Source organism: Sciurus vulgaris (genome assembly GCF_902686455.1).
Source record: "Sciurus vulgaris genome assembly, chromosome: 10".
NCBI lineage: Eukaryota > Metazoa > Chordata > Mammalia > Rodentia > Sciuridae > Sciurus > Sciurus vulgaris.
Genome location: NC_136470.1, coordinates 3573913 through 3591341, shown reverse-complemented (window position 1 = coordinate 3591341; position 17429 = coordinate 3573913). Strand labels below are relative to the sequence as shown.

Sequence of the window (17429 nt, the reverse complement as noted above, 5' to 3'; positions counted from 1 at the left end):
CATGGAGGAGCACCAGTGAGGTGCTCACACTGTGTGCCCCAGATCACTGCCCCACCCGCCTGTGCAGCCTGGAGGAGCACCAATGAGGTGCACACACACCGCGTGCCCCAGATCACTGTCCCGCCCGCCTGTGCAACATGGAGGAGCACCAGTGAGGTGCACACACTGTGTGCCCCAGATCACGGTCCCACTCACCTGTGCAGCCTGGAGGAGCACCAGTGAGGTGCACACACACCGAGTGCTCCAGATCACTGTCCCGCCCGCCTGTGCAGCCTGGAGGAGCACCAGTGAGGTGCACACACATCGAGTGCTCCAGATCACGGTCCCGCCTGCCTGTGCAGCCTGGAGCACCAGTGAGGAGCACACACACTGGGTGTCACCAGATCACTGTCCCGCCTGCCTGTGCAGCCTGGAGGAGCACCAGTGAGGTGCACACACTGTGTGCCCCAGATCACTATCCCGCCCGCCTCCTCCCTGCACCTCCTTCTCCCCTCTGCGTGCACTGCTCACCCTCCACCCACCATCCTGGCAGCTGGAGACTGAAAGGACGTGCACGCCCTGATGCGTGTTCAGATTCACTGAACACACGTGTGACCGTAAGATGGACCGTGAGTGGAAAGCGTCACAATGAGAGTGAATTAGCTACAAGACACAAGGCTGAGGAGGTCCACTTCCAAGTCGCCTGTCAGAGGCCTGAAATAACCAGGGCCTGCTCCTCCCAGACACGGCACAGGGGTCCTTCCTGAACACAGTACGCCACCACCAAGCTGTGAGGCTACCCCACGGGTTACGGCGAGGCCAACTCAGTCCTTCACCTCCCCAGACCCCTGGCTGATGGGCACTGCTGTGGGAGGGGGCTGTCTGGGATGGGGACAGCAGATGGTCTCTGACAGAAGACAAAAGAGGAAGTGTGTTAGTCAGGTTTTCTTTCTTTTTTTTTTTTTTTAGGATTTTATTTTTTTAAATTTATTTATTTTTTATTATAAACAAATGGGATTCATGTTGTTTCTCTGTACATGGCGTAAAGGCATACCATTTGTGTAATCATACTTTTCACATAGGGTAATGTTGTTTGATTCATTCTGTTATTTTTTCCCTTCCCCCACCCCTCCCACCCCTCTTTTCCCTCTATACAGTCCCTCCTTCCTCCATTCTTGCCCCCTCCCTAACCCTAGCTCTAACCCTAACACTAACCCCTCTCACCCCCATTATGTGTCCTAATCTACTTATTAGCGATATAATCAGAGTGTGACAAAACACCTCAGAAAATCGACATAAAGGAAGAAAAGTTTATTGTGGCTCATGGTCTCAGAGGTTTCAGTCCATGGTCAGTGGCTCTGTTGCTTCTGGTCTCTGGTGAGGCAGACATCATAGCAGGGAGCACGTGGTATAGCAAAGCGGTTCCCGCGGTGGCCGAAGAAGCACAGGAGCGGGAGAGCGGGGCCCCCACACACCCATAAAGGACGTGTCCCCAGTGACCTACTCCTCCTGTTAGGCCCCTCGTCCTAAGGGTTCCAGGACCCACCAAGAGCACCATCAGCTGGGAACCAAGCCTTTAACATGTGTTTTTAGGGGACATTTAAGATCCAAACTGCAACAGACGAGGAGGCAGAAGCGCCCTGGGTTGGGCTAGGGCTGCTTTCACACGCCGCTCATGTGGCACTGGGGCCGAGGAACCCATGCCCTATCACAGGAACCCCCCTCCCAGTAGCTCTGCCTGGGTCAGGAGGTTCCGCAACAGGAGCAGCAGGTCTCAGGAGGCCACCGAGAACTGCGGTCAGGTCCCAGCAGGCAGAGCCCCGAGGACGTGGGAACTGGAGCAGAGCAAGGGCTCCGCACGTCCTGCAGCAAGGCCTGGACGCACCCTCCGAGGCCCGGCCGCGCCGCCTTCCTGGGGCAGCAGCTGCCTTTGGCCTGCCCCTCACAGACTGCCCCGCCCTCCACGTGTGCCAGGCAGAGGACGCCTGGTTGAGTGCCTCAGAGAAGCTACAGAACACAGCGAGAGGGGCAGGATGCTGGGCTGTCCCCAGCTCTCCCCACTGTGCTTACTGAACAGTCCTGGGAACAACACTCCCACAGAAACCCGGTCCCCAAAGGGGCCTCTCTGAAGAGCTCTTCCCAGCCCAGGACAGAGTCCACCGGACCCCAGCAGCATGGAGGGACAGCACATCTGCCTTCTGGCGAGCCACGTCCCTTCCGCGCTCTGAACGTACCCTTGGAGCAGAGGGCGTCCAGTCCCGGCTTCTGGGGCCCATAAGGACTCCCACAGTGAGATGCAGAACGTTCGGTGCAGACACGAGGAGAGGAGGACTACAACGTGAGAGTCTGCCATTTGACCACCAGTCCTGCCTCCCCAGTGGTTCTCAGTGTGGACCTTGGACAGGAGCCGGCAGTAACAGCGTTGCCTGGGATCTCGTGGAAATATAAATCCTGGCCCCGCCCAACCTGCCGATCAGACTCAGTGGGGCCACATGGGGCTTCCACAGCCCCCAGGTGATTCCCACGCAGCAGCCCAGGTCTGCACTGGGCTTTGCCCTCTGCGGAGAGGAAGCTGGTGTGACCACTGCCACACGACATGGAGACAGAGGGACCCTGGGACAGGTCAGAACACTGAGTGCCTCAAGGGCGTCAAGCAGGCTCAGGGCCCCCTGCAACTAAGTTGGCGGTGGCAGGAAGAGAGTGGACCTCAGGCAAATGATCTGTGTGACAAGTGACACCAGAACCTACACAGCAGGTCACTGTGGTGACAGGTTCAAAACAACTCTGAAAGTGAAGCTGAAGCGAAGGAGCGTGGACCTGGCTCCCACTGACAGGCTGTCACGTGAACCCAGAAGGACACCCACCCACAGGCACGCACCCTGCGGAGTCTGATGCAGCTCAAGTGGCGGAACAGAGGAAGGAGCCAGAGCGACAGAGCTAGACAGCTGGACGCCACAGGCAGTGTGGACCTGCCCTGCGTCAAAGCAGATCACAGACGAGGTGTAGAACCATAAAGCTCGTCAGAGAAACACAGGGAAGGGCTTGGAATCCAGCTGGCGCTCAGGAGCACCTCCAGACCCGGTCGCCCAGCTCTGAGTCCTCTTCCCCTGTGTCTTAGTAACGGTCACTACCAGTGCGAGTTCATCTCTGCAGAAGAGGCTCCGCTGCAGCTGGGGAGCGGCCCCGTGGCACAGCACTTGCCTACCATGTGGGGCCCTGCACCAAAAACAAGCAAAGACGTCTGGCTGAGGGCGATTTGATCTGGGGCCCAGGATGTCTAACTTCTGCAGTACTATCGAGCTGCTGTGACCTCGTGAAGGCCAGCTGGCTGTGTTCTTGGGATGCGCCTCTGGGCACTCTGTTCCACCGAGCTGAGTCTCCCTCCCCCAACCCACTCCTGATGGTATCAAGCACACCAGGCTTAGTACCGCAACTTCACAGAACTTAATGATTCTTGACACTTTAACCTTTTTCAAAACTGTTCTAGGCAAACTTCCTTTGCCTTTCCATATCAATTGTAGCACAATCTTGTTTAGCCATAAAAAATCTTGGAAGGTTCAAATATGTGATTTTAAAAAAAAAAATTATTTATATATATTCTTTAGTTGTTGATGGACCTTTATTTTATTCATATATTTATATGCAGTGCTGAGAATCGAACCCAGTGCCTCACACATGCTAGGCAAGTGCTCTACCACGGAGGCACAACCCCAGCCCAGCAAATATGTGATTTTAACCACATCTTACTTAACTTCATATATCCAAAATATTATTTCGTGTGATCAATATGAAACTTTCTAAGGGGTTTTCTCATACTGAGTCCCGGCAGTCTGGGTTGTATTTTACACTTAACTGCGGCTCCATTCAGACCACCACGTCTCAAATGCCCTGAAACCTGGTCCTGGCGCAGGCCGGGACGTCCTTCCCACCACGCAGGCCCTCGTGACGACACCACAAACAAGGAGGAGGAGTCACTGGGGAAGAAGTGAGTGGACTATCTTCAAAAAACACGTGTGGCATGGTCCTGAAAGATGCTGGAGGGGACAGGTCAGCAGGTGGGCAGAGAGGACTTCAGCACAAGGCCACCGCAGACCCCGTCAGGAGGGTGCTGCATGCTTGCAGGCCAAGGCCCGAGGAGCCCACAGCAAAGATCTGAGGGCATCTGCTCAAGACAACCACCCCCGAACACACCTGTGCAGAGGACGTTTCCCGGGCACCCTGACTGGCAAAGCTGAGGAGCCATGGTCCACAGCTCAGGCTCCGGTGGTCCTGTTGTAAGGGGCTGGCGGCCAGAGCCCAGGGCACACCTGCCACAGCCACATGCTAGAAGGGAAACACCTGAGTTGGCTATTGCCCTCCCTAGGCCTTGGTTTCCTCCTCTGGACCCTAAGAGGTTAACTGGACTCTGGGTCCCCTGGCCACCGTTACTAGAGTGTCTTCCCACACCTCCTCCCCACCGTTCTCTCCCCCTCCGGCACTGCCACGACGTCTACGTTACTCCCTGTGGAGGTCCAGGTGTAGACAGCACACTTTCAACAGGGCCACTGAAGACAGGGCAAAACCCAGGAGGGGCCCTCGCTGCCCACCCGCCAACAAAGCTGGACTCATGCACCTGCATGGACAGCCCGCCATGTCCCTCTTCCTCTTCTCACCCCCTGGGCACACAGTGTTCCCTTCTGGCCAAAGCAAGTGGCTTCCGCTCCGCAGGGGCCTTCATTTCTGGGCCTTCCAGGCCCTGCATCACTGCCCTGCACTGCGCTGGGCCTGGGTGCACCCTGCTCTTCTCCCGCCTTCTCGCCAGCCGTAGAGGGGTGGAGATGCGGTCAGGGACGTGCACACTGCACTTGCTCAAAGCGCGGACTCCAACGCATAACCAAAGGTAGGGGAAAAGTGGCATCCGTCTTCGTTCCTGTCTCTTTCACCTCGACCTGGGGGTCAGAGCCTGCTCAGCTCCACACACACGCCAACCACGTACGGAGGCCGTCTCAACACTGGCATTACAGGTTGACTGACCCTGAATGACCCAACCCAACGACCTTGTCCCCCTTCAAGACCGAAGACACCAAGGTAACAGCAGCTACTACATCGTCAAGATTCCAGGAAGAGCATGTCTTGCGGGCAGATCACCCCATGGTGGGATTCCTCCAAGTGGGATCCGCTAGCCACGATGGGAACTGGGGCTGCCTGCTTAGGTGCCAGCTGTCACCAGAGGAACTGATGCCCCTAAAGCATAAGGACTCCAGGATCTCACAGAACCAGTGTGACGGAGACTGCTCGCCAGGCACCCCTGCCCACCGCGAGGTTCTCTCCCATGTAATTTGACGCCCAGGTCGACATCCACAAGAAGGGGCTGGGGATGCTCGGTCCCCTTGTTGTCCCAGTATGTCATTCCCTGTCCTGTCCCCAGACCCATGGGACTGTCCCAGTGGCTTCTGCTGTGTCTGTCTCTCCCTTGACCCTGTGTTCACTGGATGGCAGGGGCGGGCATTCTCGCCTGCCCTTCCCCTCCCTGCCCAGGTCTGGTTGGTCAGTGCACGTCATGTACGACGGGAAATACCACTGGTGGCCTCAACGTGTCTGTCACACATTTCTAGCACAACCTTCTAAGAGTCTGCTGGTGGTTTTTAGGTTGGCCTAGTTCTTGCCCGCAGTTCCGTCTGCTGCCGTCGTGTGCAACGTCACTCTGCGTGCACACGAAAGCCACAGCACCGTGCTGCTGTGCTGCATCGAGTGGGTCCTGCACCCTGTGCCGTCAGGACCTGGGTGCGATTTTGACGTGTGCCTGTGTGCAGAGGCTCTGCTGGTGCCACAGGGCAGGAGGGGGCAGCGAGGGCCCGCCTCTGTGCTTCCAGAGCCCTCCCTCTGGCCGCCCCGTCCCTCTGTCGCCCAGGACCTGCTCTGCTTTCCTGAGCTCGGGCCTGCTTCTGGAGCCCAGTGCTCCCTTCCCTGGGTCCAGTCTCCTGTGGCTTCCCTGGCTGACAGGGCCACGGAGGGCCATCTTTTGGATGTCCCCATGGCCCCAAGGCCACCCCACCTGATCCCTCTGCAGCTGGCAGAGGCCCCATGTGTCCCCCAACCTCCAGCACCCTAGAAGGTCTGCCTCCACCTCACGCCGGGCAGCCTGGCGGCCAGCACTCTCCACCTGGCAGCATGTCCTCGGCCCTGAGGTTTCTGTCACTGTTTCTTCCATAATTTCTTCTCTGTTCTCTTTCTGAACCTCTTGGCTTCATCCAAGAGGACGTCTGTATTCTGATTTTCACTTCTGGTTCTTCAGGAGAAATTTCTGGGCCAGGAGGGTGAGAAAGGCCTGCCCTCTACCATCTATTCACAGAAACGGGGCCGAGGGGACGCCCACCCGGGTCAGCATGCCCCCCGCTGCGTCTGAGCTGAGGTGGCCTGGCTGAGGGAGGCGCCACGGACCCCCATTCAACAGGCTACAGCAACCCCGGAGTTCTGCTCACAATACAGGCACAAGCAGCATAACTAATCAGACATTTAACAAGATTACAAACTAGTATATTTGAACTTACGAGAGCAAAGACCACGAGGACACCTGTGCACACCCTTCTCCAGGCAGAGTCCTGGTGCGTGGTCCCTCCGCCCCCCGGAACTCGAGCCCAGTGCCACACATCCAGGCCTGACCTCCCTCTGCTGATGCCCCTCTGCATCTTTCGGCAGCACACAGTGTCAGCTGCACGGGCCTGGATGCCGCAGAACCACAGGCTGTGCTGGCTGCTTCCGGCCGTCACTGCGTTGTGGTCCACGACCCATACCAAGCCCATCCACCTTACAGGAATGCTGTGCTCAAGCCGGTGGATGGGACATTCCCCCGCCTAGTGCCTGTGGTAGACAACCGTTCCCCACCAGCACGAGAGTGCCTGCAGCCTCACCCCTGTGCACGGCGGGGCCTGCTCTTCCCTCTGAGCCAGGAGCCAGAACACCCGACGGTGCTGAGCACACACCTGCACTCGGCCTGCAGGACCTGCAGGCCACCAAGGCTCTGTCACCCACACGGAGTCATATGGCAGCTGGACCAGGTGCCCACACCCAAGCCATCACCATGACAGTCTCCTGCGCTGCAGGGAGAGGGGTCCGTTCTCAGTGGGAGTTCCTGGGGCAGGCCCACGGCCCCCACCCACAGGGACAGCTGAAGGAAGCCTGGCTGTTGGGGCCCCTAAGGCCCCCTAACCCCCTGCCCCCCAGGGCCAGCAGTCCACCCTACCTCAGTAGCAGCACTGCCACGGCCCACTGTGCCCATCCTGACCAGGGCAGGGCCTGACCCAGCCCAGGCTCAGTCCCCATCGGGCTCCCCTCTGCCTACACCTGTTTGAGTGAAATCACGTCGGGTGTAGATGGCTGCCACACCCACTCAGTAGCCACAGGGTCATCTCTAAGAGCACAGACCCTGTCTCAGCACTGCTCAAAGCCCCCGAGGGCAGCCTGTGGTGCTCAGATTAAAACCTGTCCAGGGGCCTGGGGAGATAGCTCAGTTGGTAGAGTGCTTGCCTTGTAAGCACAAGGCCCTGGGTTCGATTCCCAGCACCCAAAAAAAAAAAAAAAAAAAAAAAACCTGTACGGTGCAGTCCTGCTGCCTCCCCCCATCAACACCCAAGGCTTACTCCCACTCCAGGACCTTTGTGCTGGCCTGGATCTGCCTGGGATGAATTCATCTGATCTTCTCATTGCTCTGGTCTCCATTCAAACACCCCCTGCTCAGGCAGACCTCTCTGGTCCAGCTCCCTGGTATACCACCCTCTGTCACAGTCCTCCTTCATGCCCTCACTACCTGCAGGTAACCTGTAACTTTTATTGCTTGTTGTCTACACCGCCTCCCCCACCTGCCTGAACTCCAGTCCATCAGGCTTCCTCTTACTCAGTGCTGAGCACATGAAAGTGTCCTTCAGGACATGGCCAAATCACTGAGTCTGTGCACACAAACACCACCGTGGACTGGTCAGGAGCTCTCCATGCTCGGAATATGAGAAACTGAGTCCAAGAAACACCTCAGTCACTGCGCACAGTCGCGGCAGCAGCTCTAAATCTCCCTCAAGTCTGCGAAGCAGTATTTTTCTCTCCTGGCCTACTGCAGATGACAACGAAAAATACCAGCCCTACATCCTCAGTGAACAGAGTACCTTCTCAAACATGATTATTCTAAGGTAAGTATCAGCCTTGCAACTATGGCCGCTTTTTAAAATTTGTCTTCTGGAGAAATAACTGTCACATCTGCCTTCAAAACTGCACATATTTATAAGCTCCTTCTTGGTAACTCTGCTGAAGTATTAACCACAGATGTAAGAAATGTGAAAATGTGGTGTTTTCCCTTTACAAATCCAGACTATATCCTATTTCTTAAGGATTCATCATGAGGCCTTGATTTCAAGGAGATCCAGGGAAGTGAAGAGAAGCTATGAAAATTCAGAGAAGGTGAAAATGCCCAGGTTTCAATTCGGGTCATGGTACGTATGTGGGGCCCGCTGACAAGTGTTCACACGGTGCACTACCCAGTCAGAACTGGCCCTGTGGTCTTTGGAGGTCTGCGCGGTCAGGTGCTCCCTCACTCTTCACCCCCCAAATGCCTTCAGGGTCCCAGTGGGGTGGGCTTTAGGTGTGGCTTCTGCAGATGTCCCAGCTGTAAGCCGAGGCACTGGTCCTGCCACTTCTGGATCACACACCGGTTTCTGCCATTTTAAACTACCTTTGGCCAGGGAGCGGGTGGCAATTTCTGAGCACGTGAGAAGAAAGGTCCTCACGGACTACACCAAGGGCTTGTGCCCAGAACTAGCCACCAGGGACTAGTGTCCAGGTCCTGTGCTCAGAACGCAGGCGGCCGCACGTGGCCCGCGCCCCACCGGTCCTCCCTTCCCGGGCACCTGTCGCCTCTTTCACGCCCTTCCCGAAGGCCGACGGGCCTGAGGAGGCCACCGCCAGACCTCCGCTTTTCTAAACCCCCAAGAGGCCGGGCCCAGGGCCTCTCCGTGCTCCCGGGGCTGTGCCCGAGGACGCGGAGAGCGACATCAGGAGGCCACGCGGGGCGGAGGGCACGGAGACCCCCGCGCGTACCGGCGCGGGCGTTTCGCGTGGCCGGGGCCTGGCGCCGCACTGGGCTGCGCGGGGCCGACGCGCCGGGCGGTGGGCGTCGGGCCGGCCCCGCGCGGGAGCGGGCGGCCGGGGGCGCGGGGCGCGTGCGTGGGCGCCGGCCGGGCGGCGCGGAGGGCGCGGGCCCGGCCGTGGGCGGGGGGCCGCGCGGGCGGCGGGCGCGGCGCGGGCCCCGCACTGGGCGGCGGGCCCGGCCGCGCCGGAGCGCCCGTGGCGGCGGGACCTGGCGGGCGGCGGCGGGCGGGCGCGCAGGGCGATCCCGGAGCGGCTCCGGAAATCCAGCCGGGTTTTGACTCCGATCGCCCACGGCGCCCGCGGCCGGCGAATGTAACAAAGAACAGTCGGCATGGCGGCTGGACCGGGGCGGGCGGGGCGCGGCGGGGCGGGCGGGCGCCGGCGGCGGCGGGCGGGCGGCGCGGGCCGGGCGGGGGGCGCGCGCCGGGGCGGGCGGCGGGCCCGGCCCGGGGCTTTACCTGCCTTTGGAATGTGCAGAGCGGGATCGGATCCGGACTCCGGGTTGCGATCCGCTCCGGAAACTGCGCAGCACCGGAAGCCGGGGGGGCGGCGGCGCGGCATCGTGGGAGTTGTAGTGCGCGGCCGGGCGGGGCGGGGCGGGGCGGGCGGCGCGGACGGGTTGCCCGGCGGAGGGCGGCAGGGATGGGACGCGGCGGGCGTGTGGCGCGGACGGGGTGTCCGGGAGTGGACGGGTTGCCGGGCAGAGGGCGGCGCGGACGGGGTGTCCGGGAGTGGACGGGTTGCCGGGCAGAGGGCGGCGCGGATGGGGTGTCGGGGAGTGGACCGGGCCGGGGGCGGGCGGCGTGGACCGGTTGCCGGGCAGAGGGCGGCGTGGATGGGACGCGGGGGGCGTGTGGTATAGACCGGGCGTCGGGGAGCGGGAGGCGTGGATTGGGACCCCGGGGAGCGTCTGGCGGGCTGCGCGAACGGGGACCCGGGGAGCCTGTGGCGGCCGGTGCGGACTGCGGCAGGGGGAGCGTGTGACGCGCGGCGTGGACCCAGGAGCTGGGGGAGCGGGTGGCCGGTGGAGTGGGTGAGGCATCGGGCGGCCTGGAATGGGGACCCGGAGGAGCGCGGGCGTCCAACCCGGAGCTCCGGACAGACTGGAGGGGCGGGACGGCGGCAATGAGGAGGCTTGGATGCGGCCAGTGGGAGTCGGAGGGCGCACGTCGGTCACTCGAGGTCCAGCCCGTCGCTGGCCCCTTTTCTCCCGATGGCTGCGAGAAGCCTGGTTTCTCTGGGTGGGAGGTAGTGATGACGATGAAGGGGATCGAATTTTCTCCAGCGCGGGTCTGGGGTTGCGGCCTGTGATTTCTGAGTTGAGGCGGTGTTAGCATCCTGGGCTGGCTTTTGATTGACTTATAAGCACTTTGTGAAGTTAGAGGCCCAGCCCTTTCAGGGGCTCCCCTCCGTGGCCGCCTTGGGAGCAGCCAAGTGAAAAGCAAGAGAATCGGGAAGCACCTCAACGTGTGTGTGCAGTACCTATGCCTGCAGTCCCCATGACTCAGGCTGACGCTGAGGACCACAAGCCACAGGCCCACCTGGGCAACTTGACCACACCCTGTCTCAAAGCTATAAGGACTGGGGATGTGGCTCCGTGATAGAGGACTTGACTGGCATGCCTGAGGTCTGCCTTCAAGTGTGCAATCACAAAATACTGGGAATAGAAGGGACTCAAGCTCTTTTAACATAGTCCCGGGTTCTCTAGTTCAGAGAGGCAAACTATCGTCCATTTTTGCCTGCCAAAACTTGCAGTGAGAGGGTGGTGATGAACTGGGGAAATTTATTTGAAGAACTGTTACCACAAAGGGCTCCTTTTCCATAAATGTGAGGTCTTAGGAATCACTTGCAAAAAGAGTGTCTCTTAAGCATATGAAAAGGGATTTAATTACAGTATCCATAATAAGAGAACAAACAAGATTGCAGTGAGGGGGTTTTATTAGGTTAGCAAATTTAAAAGGCTTATTGTATTATTTGAAAGGACTATAGAGACACTGCCAGGGAGAATAAGTTGGTAGAACCTCCATCCAGGCAGTTCGTACATATCCATAGAAATTCCAAACGCTTTGGTCCACCAATTCCACATGCAGTTCACCCTACAGAGATGCACTAGACACAGTGGCACCTGTGTAAGTTTGGTAGTCACCAAATGCCATGCAAAGGGATGTGTTGCATGCCCCTGTGCAGTCCTGGGATGCAAGGCCATGGAGCAGGAAAGTTGTTGAGTTGGCTCTCTGCTTGTGGCCCCCGCCCCCAACATTCTACAGTGGCTTCCCAGTTGCAGTGCAGGAAACTGACCCAGGGCATCCCTCACCTTTCCAGAACAACTCACTTGTCCACCCTGCCCTCTTCCCTGCCCAGAGCCCATCAAGCAGGGTCACCTGTCTCCTGCCAGCCTACTTCTTTCGCTCCACCTTCAAATACTCCCAGGTTTCCCACCGCCATCTCTTCATTCAGGTCTTTGCCCAAATGCTCTCCAGCCCCATCTCCACACCTACAGCTGACAGACACCCAGCACCCAAGTGTAGCCCTTCTGTGGCATCACTCAAGTGGCTGACTCTGTGGGCCTCTGCACACTAAATAGGTACCAACGTGCATGAACAAAAGACAGCAAGTGGCAGTCACAGCAAGAGTGAAAGACTGAGAGAAAAAGAGACCTTGCTATGGTTTAGATTTAGTGTCCCCCCAATCCCACGTGTGACAGTGCAGGAATCAGGTGGAATGATTAGATTATGAGAGATTGCGTTGCTCCCTGGAGGCAGGTTAACTTGGATGGTAGCCGCAGGCAGGTAGGGTGTGGCTGGAGGAAGAGCCTCGGGGTGTGCCTTTGGGGTCTATATCTTGTCCTTGTTGAGCAGAGCCCTGTCTACTCCCTGGTTGCCATGTCCTGAACAGCTTTCCTCTGCCAGGCCCTTTGGTCATGATGTCCTGCCTCACCTTAGGCCCAGAGCTGCAGAGTCAGGTGATCACAGACTGAACTTCTGAAGTCATGAGCCAAAATAAACTTGTCCTGTGTTGTTTTTGTCACAGCGATGAAAGAGCTAACTAAAACCAATTGGCACTGAGACATGGGGTGTCGCTGTGACTAATGTGACCGTGTGGTTCGGAAGCTTTTGGAGCTGGTTTGTGTGGCATGGGGCAGGTGTTGGGGTTGAACATTCAGAGATGTGAGCTGGAGAAGCTTCAGAACGTTGTAAGCAAAGCTTGATGGGGACCACGGTGGTTTCAGAAGACCCGAATGCCAGTAGCACCGCAGAGAGTGAAGACTGGGCTCATGAGGTTTCAGAGGAGGGGATGCTGTTGGATTGGACTGGAGGCCGTTCGTGTTATATTTTGGCTCAGAAGTTATCTTCACTTTGCCTCTGTCCTGAGACTTTTTATGGGACTGAATCTGGTGGAGAGAACTTAAAGGCAGCACAGCATTCGGACGGTGGCATGGATATTGCTGGTGGATGTTAGCCAAGTTTACCATAATAACCAGGAGCAGAAAGCGGAGAAGATTTGAAACACTTGCAGGCAGAAAAATGTGAGTAAAACTGGGTCTAAGGAATAGGTGGTTGTTAAGGAGATGTCAACCTTTAAAGAAGTAATAGGAAAGATGGCTTAAGGGCATTTTGGGAATTGGTTAGACCACACCCATCTGTCTCCAGAGTGACAGTAAAAATTCAGATTCTTTTGAGATGAGACTATAGAAGCATCCTGCTTGTGGGGGTGGGGCAGCTAGTAAATTTTGGGGTCTGGGCTTTTTTGTTTGTTTTTACCATGCTCAGCCACCCAGACATGCAGAGGCTGCTGCAACCAGGGTCCCAGGAGGCTTGGCTACTAGTAGCTCAAGATGGCAGACCTTGTCATCAGCCACATGGTGCTGATTCTGCAGGAATGAAGGATGATGGAGTTTGGGGTCATGGAGGCATCCACCAGGATTGCCAAGGAAGGCCTGGGAGGCCAGGCAAGGTGCAACGGGGTCAGAGTCCCTGTGGGCACCCCTGAGAGGGCGATGCATGAAGGTACGAGAAGGAAGCCCCAAAGATTCAGAGATGGCGGTGACATGGAACATCACCCGAGGAAAGCTGCAGGAACTGAGCAGAGACAAGCAAGAGAGGCCATGTGGGCTGCAACACACAGGCCAGGGAGTCACGCAACCACGGAGAGAGCATCCTCATGCCCTGTGCCCAGTGGCTGAGCAGGGAGCTGTAGGACTTGCTCACCCAGCTGGATTTCAGTCTTACTTTAGGCCTCTCTCTTCTTTCCGTGCCCTTATTTTTCCCTTGAGAAATGGGAATGTTTACTCTGCCATTACATATTGGATATATGTGACTTCCTTTTGCCCTTACAGGGGACACCATCCATGAGTTTACCTTGAGTCTTGGATGAGATTTGGATGTGTGGACTTTTGGGCAATGGTAGAACTGTTAAGACGATGGGGATTCCTGGAAATGGACTGGATGTATTTTGCATTGTGAAATGGGCAAGAGCCTTTGGGGACCAGGGGCAGAGTGTTATGGTTTAAATATGAAGTGTCCCCCAGAAGCTCACGTTTGAGACAATGCAAGAATTTTCAGAGGTGAGTTGATTCGATTACGAGAGGTCAACCTCCAGCGGATTTACTGATGGATTGTAACTGTAAGCAGGTGGGGTGTGGCTGGAGGGCTGGGTCTCCGGGCTGTGACTTTGGGGCTTACAGTTTGTCCCTGATGAGTGGAGTTGTCCCGCTGTGCTTCCTAGTTACCAAGTTCTGAGCTGCTTTCCTCCACCAAGCCCTTCAGCCAGGAAGTTCTGCCTCACCTCAGGCCCACAGCTGTGGAGTTGGCCGAGGATGTACCAAACCTCCGGAAGTGTGAGCCCAGATAAAGTTCTCCTCCTCCCCATTGTCCCTGTCAGGACTTTTGGTTACAGTGACAAAAAAGGCAGACCACGACTCCTCGGCCCCCTGGAAAGCCGTTCCTCACGTCAGTGCCCGCGGTGCAGGCTGTCCATCTGTGCCCACAGCACTCATGTGGGCCAAGAAAATTCTGTGTGCTCGGGATACTTCATCAATTAAGACCAGAAGTAATACCTTCTCAGGCCAATTTACATCCTGAATTCCGAGGTTAGGGGAAAAGATGTCCGGATTTTCATTATGAACGGCAATGCAGAGCCCAATCTTTGAATCACGGGCAGAATAAAAGAAAAATCAGCTCACTAGAAGGGTGTTCTGTGGGTGAGCGGAGAGCCATGGCTGTGCTCTGCGGTGCTGGTGACCGTGCCATTCCCCAGGCGGTCCCCGTCCCAAGTGTGCCACAGTGGGCGCCTCTGTCCTCAGAGCCTGCCGGAGGCTGAGGGCGAAACATCACAGCGACCCCCACAGCCTCAGATGGACACGGGCAGGGAGATGGCAGAGCAGGCCTGGCAAGCTGGTGAACCTTGGTGCACGGTGGACAAGTTGTGGGTAGGTCTGAGTGTTTTAAAAGCGAGTTGAGAATTCCTAAGAAATGGAAGCACTTCCATTACCATCAGCCTAGGGACTCTGCGCTGAGGGCTGGAGGCGGGGTGCTGGGACAGTGCACCAGGGCGCAGCTCCCTGCCCTGGCAGTGGCCTGCCCAGAGGTGCTTTCCCAAGCACCACAGACACCCTTGGTCCCCTCTCCGTCCACCACTAGCCTTTTGTTTTTTTTAAATCTAGATAATTTTTATGCAGATAAAGAGGGGGATCTATGCAGAAAAGTGGATTCCTCCTACGTGCAAAGCACCGCGTTCCATTTGTGCCACTTCTCCAGCACGGGCAGCGCCAGTGCAGACAGGCCCGCAAGGCCCTGGACTTCTTGCCTGACTGCAGGGTTAGGTGGTAAGGCTGTGGGCTTGGCTTCTCCACCAGGTGGCCTGGGCTCAAACTGATTCTGCCACCTGTCAGCTTGTGAGCTGGGGCAAGCTACTTAGCTCTGTGCCTCGGTTTCCTAATGTGTAAAGCTGAGGTAGATCACACCGCACGGAGTTATTTTAAGGAATATGCAAATTACCACATATAGAGCACTCTGAAAAATTCCTGGTGTATAGTAAGTGTTCAATTAGTACTAGCTACTCGGGTGGCCCTGAGTCTTTAACTCTTCTGTAAAGCTATGTGCACTACCCAGCTAGGACATGAATCTCTGTCCTCTGGGCTTCTCACAGTGCCCATGCTGAAGCAGTCATGAGCACCAGCTGGTACCCCAGGTGGAAGTGCGCCCAAGATACCTGTGCTTTGACACATTGATGACATCAACAGATACACAGGCACAGAGCCATCAGATCTGGATCTGTCACACACAGTTGTGACCTGGCAGTTTCTACTGTAGACAGTCGTGGCTGGGCATCGGGTGGGCTGTGGTCACAGTGTGAGAACAGATACTTCAGGGCTGCCCTGGGAGGGAGGGGCTGGCCTTGGTGGTCCCCATCCAGGGCGTCACTGTTGATCTTTGAGTATTAACTGACAGGTACACAGCACCACATGTGCAGTGCCTGAGGTCAAGCCACACGTCTGCTCCAGCATCCGGCTCCGACTGGGACACCGGGTGCTGGTGAGCAGGGAAGAATGGGTGGAAGCCAAGCTTCTGTGTCGGGGAGCTACCAATGGACATCTGTCTCCACGAGGTGGACACTGGCCGTGCTAAGCCCAGGGGACACAGGAACAGCCTTCCTGCCAGTGAGCAGGTGGAAAAGACGAGCAGGCAAGGCAGCAAGCCCGAGGGAGAGGGGACCAAGCAACAGCAGGCAGGTGTCTGGAGCATCCCTGGTGACCGAGCCCCTTCACGAGAAGGCAGGGCTTGATCCTGGTCAGACTTCTGGACAGTGATGGGGGACAGCTGGGGCCAAGGGGTGTATTCTGGAATGCCCAAGGGTGCCTGCAATGGATTATTCTGGGCAGTGTAGATGGATTGTTTACCTGGTGGTGATCCGCAGGTGAGGTTGGAGAGCTGACATAACAGCTTCTGGGCAGTGGGCACAAGGCTGACCACGGGCCCCACAGGGCAGACAGCACTCAGTCCCCCAGAACTCTCCAAGTCCTAACCCGGGCTTTGGGGGCACCACCTGCACCTGTGAGCTGTGGGTGTGGAGTCAGCTGGGTGCTTGGGGTCTGTGAGGCCCCCGCCTCCTTCCTACGGTAATGAGTCCCGTTGGGTCTTTGCTCCTATGTGACTAGTCCACCTAAAGGCAAGTGACGGCAGCCACCCACACGTGCCTAACAGGCAAGCAGGCAGGATGGGGACAGTGAGAGGAAGGGCGGTGGGCCTGGGCCTCCTGGAACCCTCCCCAGGTGCCCACACTCCGAGTGCTCGGGTGCGACCGGAGGAAACTGTGGAGGGGTGAGGTGCCTGCAGGGCGGTGCCGGGCACGTCTCTGACATGCCAGGCCCCACTGCCCCGCCGCAGAGACCACAGCCTGGCTCCCGTGGCTGAGCTGACACCTGCCCCTGCACCTACCTACTGCAAGCAGGAGTCCAAGGACAGATGGACACATCCTGCCTTCAGCTCCAGGTGGAGGTGCCCCCAGGTCCTTCCAGGTCGGCACGGGGCCATGGCAGCCACACAGGTGGAACAGCCTGAGGCACGCCCTCCAGGTGCCCCCACGCCTCCTGCTTTGCTCCCACAGATGCACCGTGCACCCACCGGGCTTCACTTCCCAGCTGTGCCCCCTCGCCATGCTAGGCTCCACCTCCGGGGTCCCTGGCTTGTAGCACCCACAATGCGCTGTGGCGCACAAGGACCCTGGGAGTGCCTTCTGTGGTGAACTCTTTAGCCTCGAGCCTGGACTGATGCTCAGTGGCTTAAAAGTCTTGTCAGAAAGTTAGAAGATGTCTTTGCCAAGAACTAAGGATGAAGCAGACACAAGGCCATGGCCTGCCTCTTAGGTCACCTGGCCTGATGGCCAGTCATGTGCAGGAACGAAGAAAGGTCGCAATTCAGACATCCTCAGAGGTGGCCATGGACCCTTGGGACAGCACAGGACTCCAGGAAGCACAAAGACAACTGAAGGCATGGTGTTCCATGTGCACGTTTATTTCTTTCAAAGGTCATTCCTAGCCGCAAGTTCTTCAGAGGAAGCTGCCCAGAGCCAAGGGGTCAGGCTCACGCAGGATGGGTGCCTGTTTTTAAAGTGCTTCCGAGTAATGCGGTCATCGCCGCAGCATGGGCGCCACACCCAGCACCACGCCAGACCTTTCCACGCACCTGGGAGAACTTTCTTCTTTTAAAATGCAGGTTTGACATGGCGTGGGTGAGGAAAACCACAGACTGCAAGCATCGCTACCCCGGGTGAACCAGAGGGTGGATGGGTGTCCAATGCCTCCCGGCACAGGGGACAGGAACGCAGAGGACAGTGAG

At 57.4% G+C, this 17429-nt stretch overlaps 1 protein-coding gene across 4 annotated transcripts in view; it reads right to left on the bottom strand.

The window, feature by feature from the left end:
- Window positions 1-9636, bottom strand: part of PRDM15 (PR/SET domain 15) — a 43823-nt gene extending 34187 nt beyond the window's left edge. For 2 of the 4 annotated variants that reach the window (XM_079101125.1, XM_079101126.1), the window contains exon 1: window positions 9556-9636. The gene's annotated coding sequence lies outside the window, so the exon portion shown is untranslated. Of the gene's footprint in view, window positions 1-9551 lie in introns of all 4 variants that reach the window. The other 2 variants (XM_079101124.1, XM_079101123.1) reach the window with 2 other exon arrangements.
- Between the last annotated feature and the right edge of the window lie 7793 nt (window positions 9637-17429).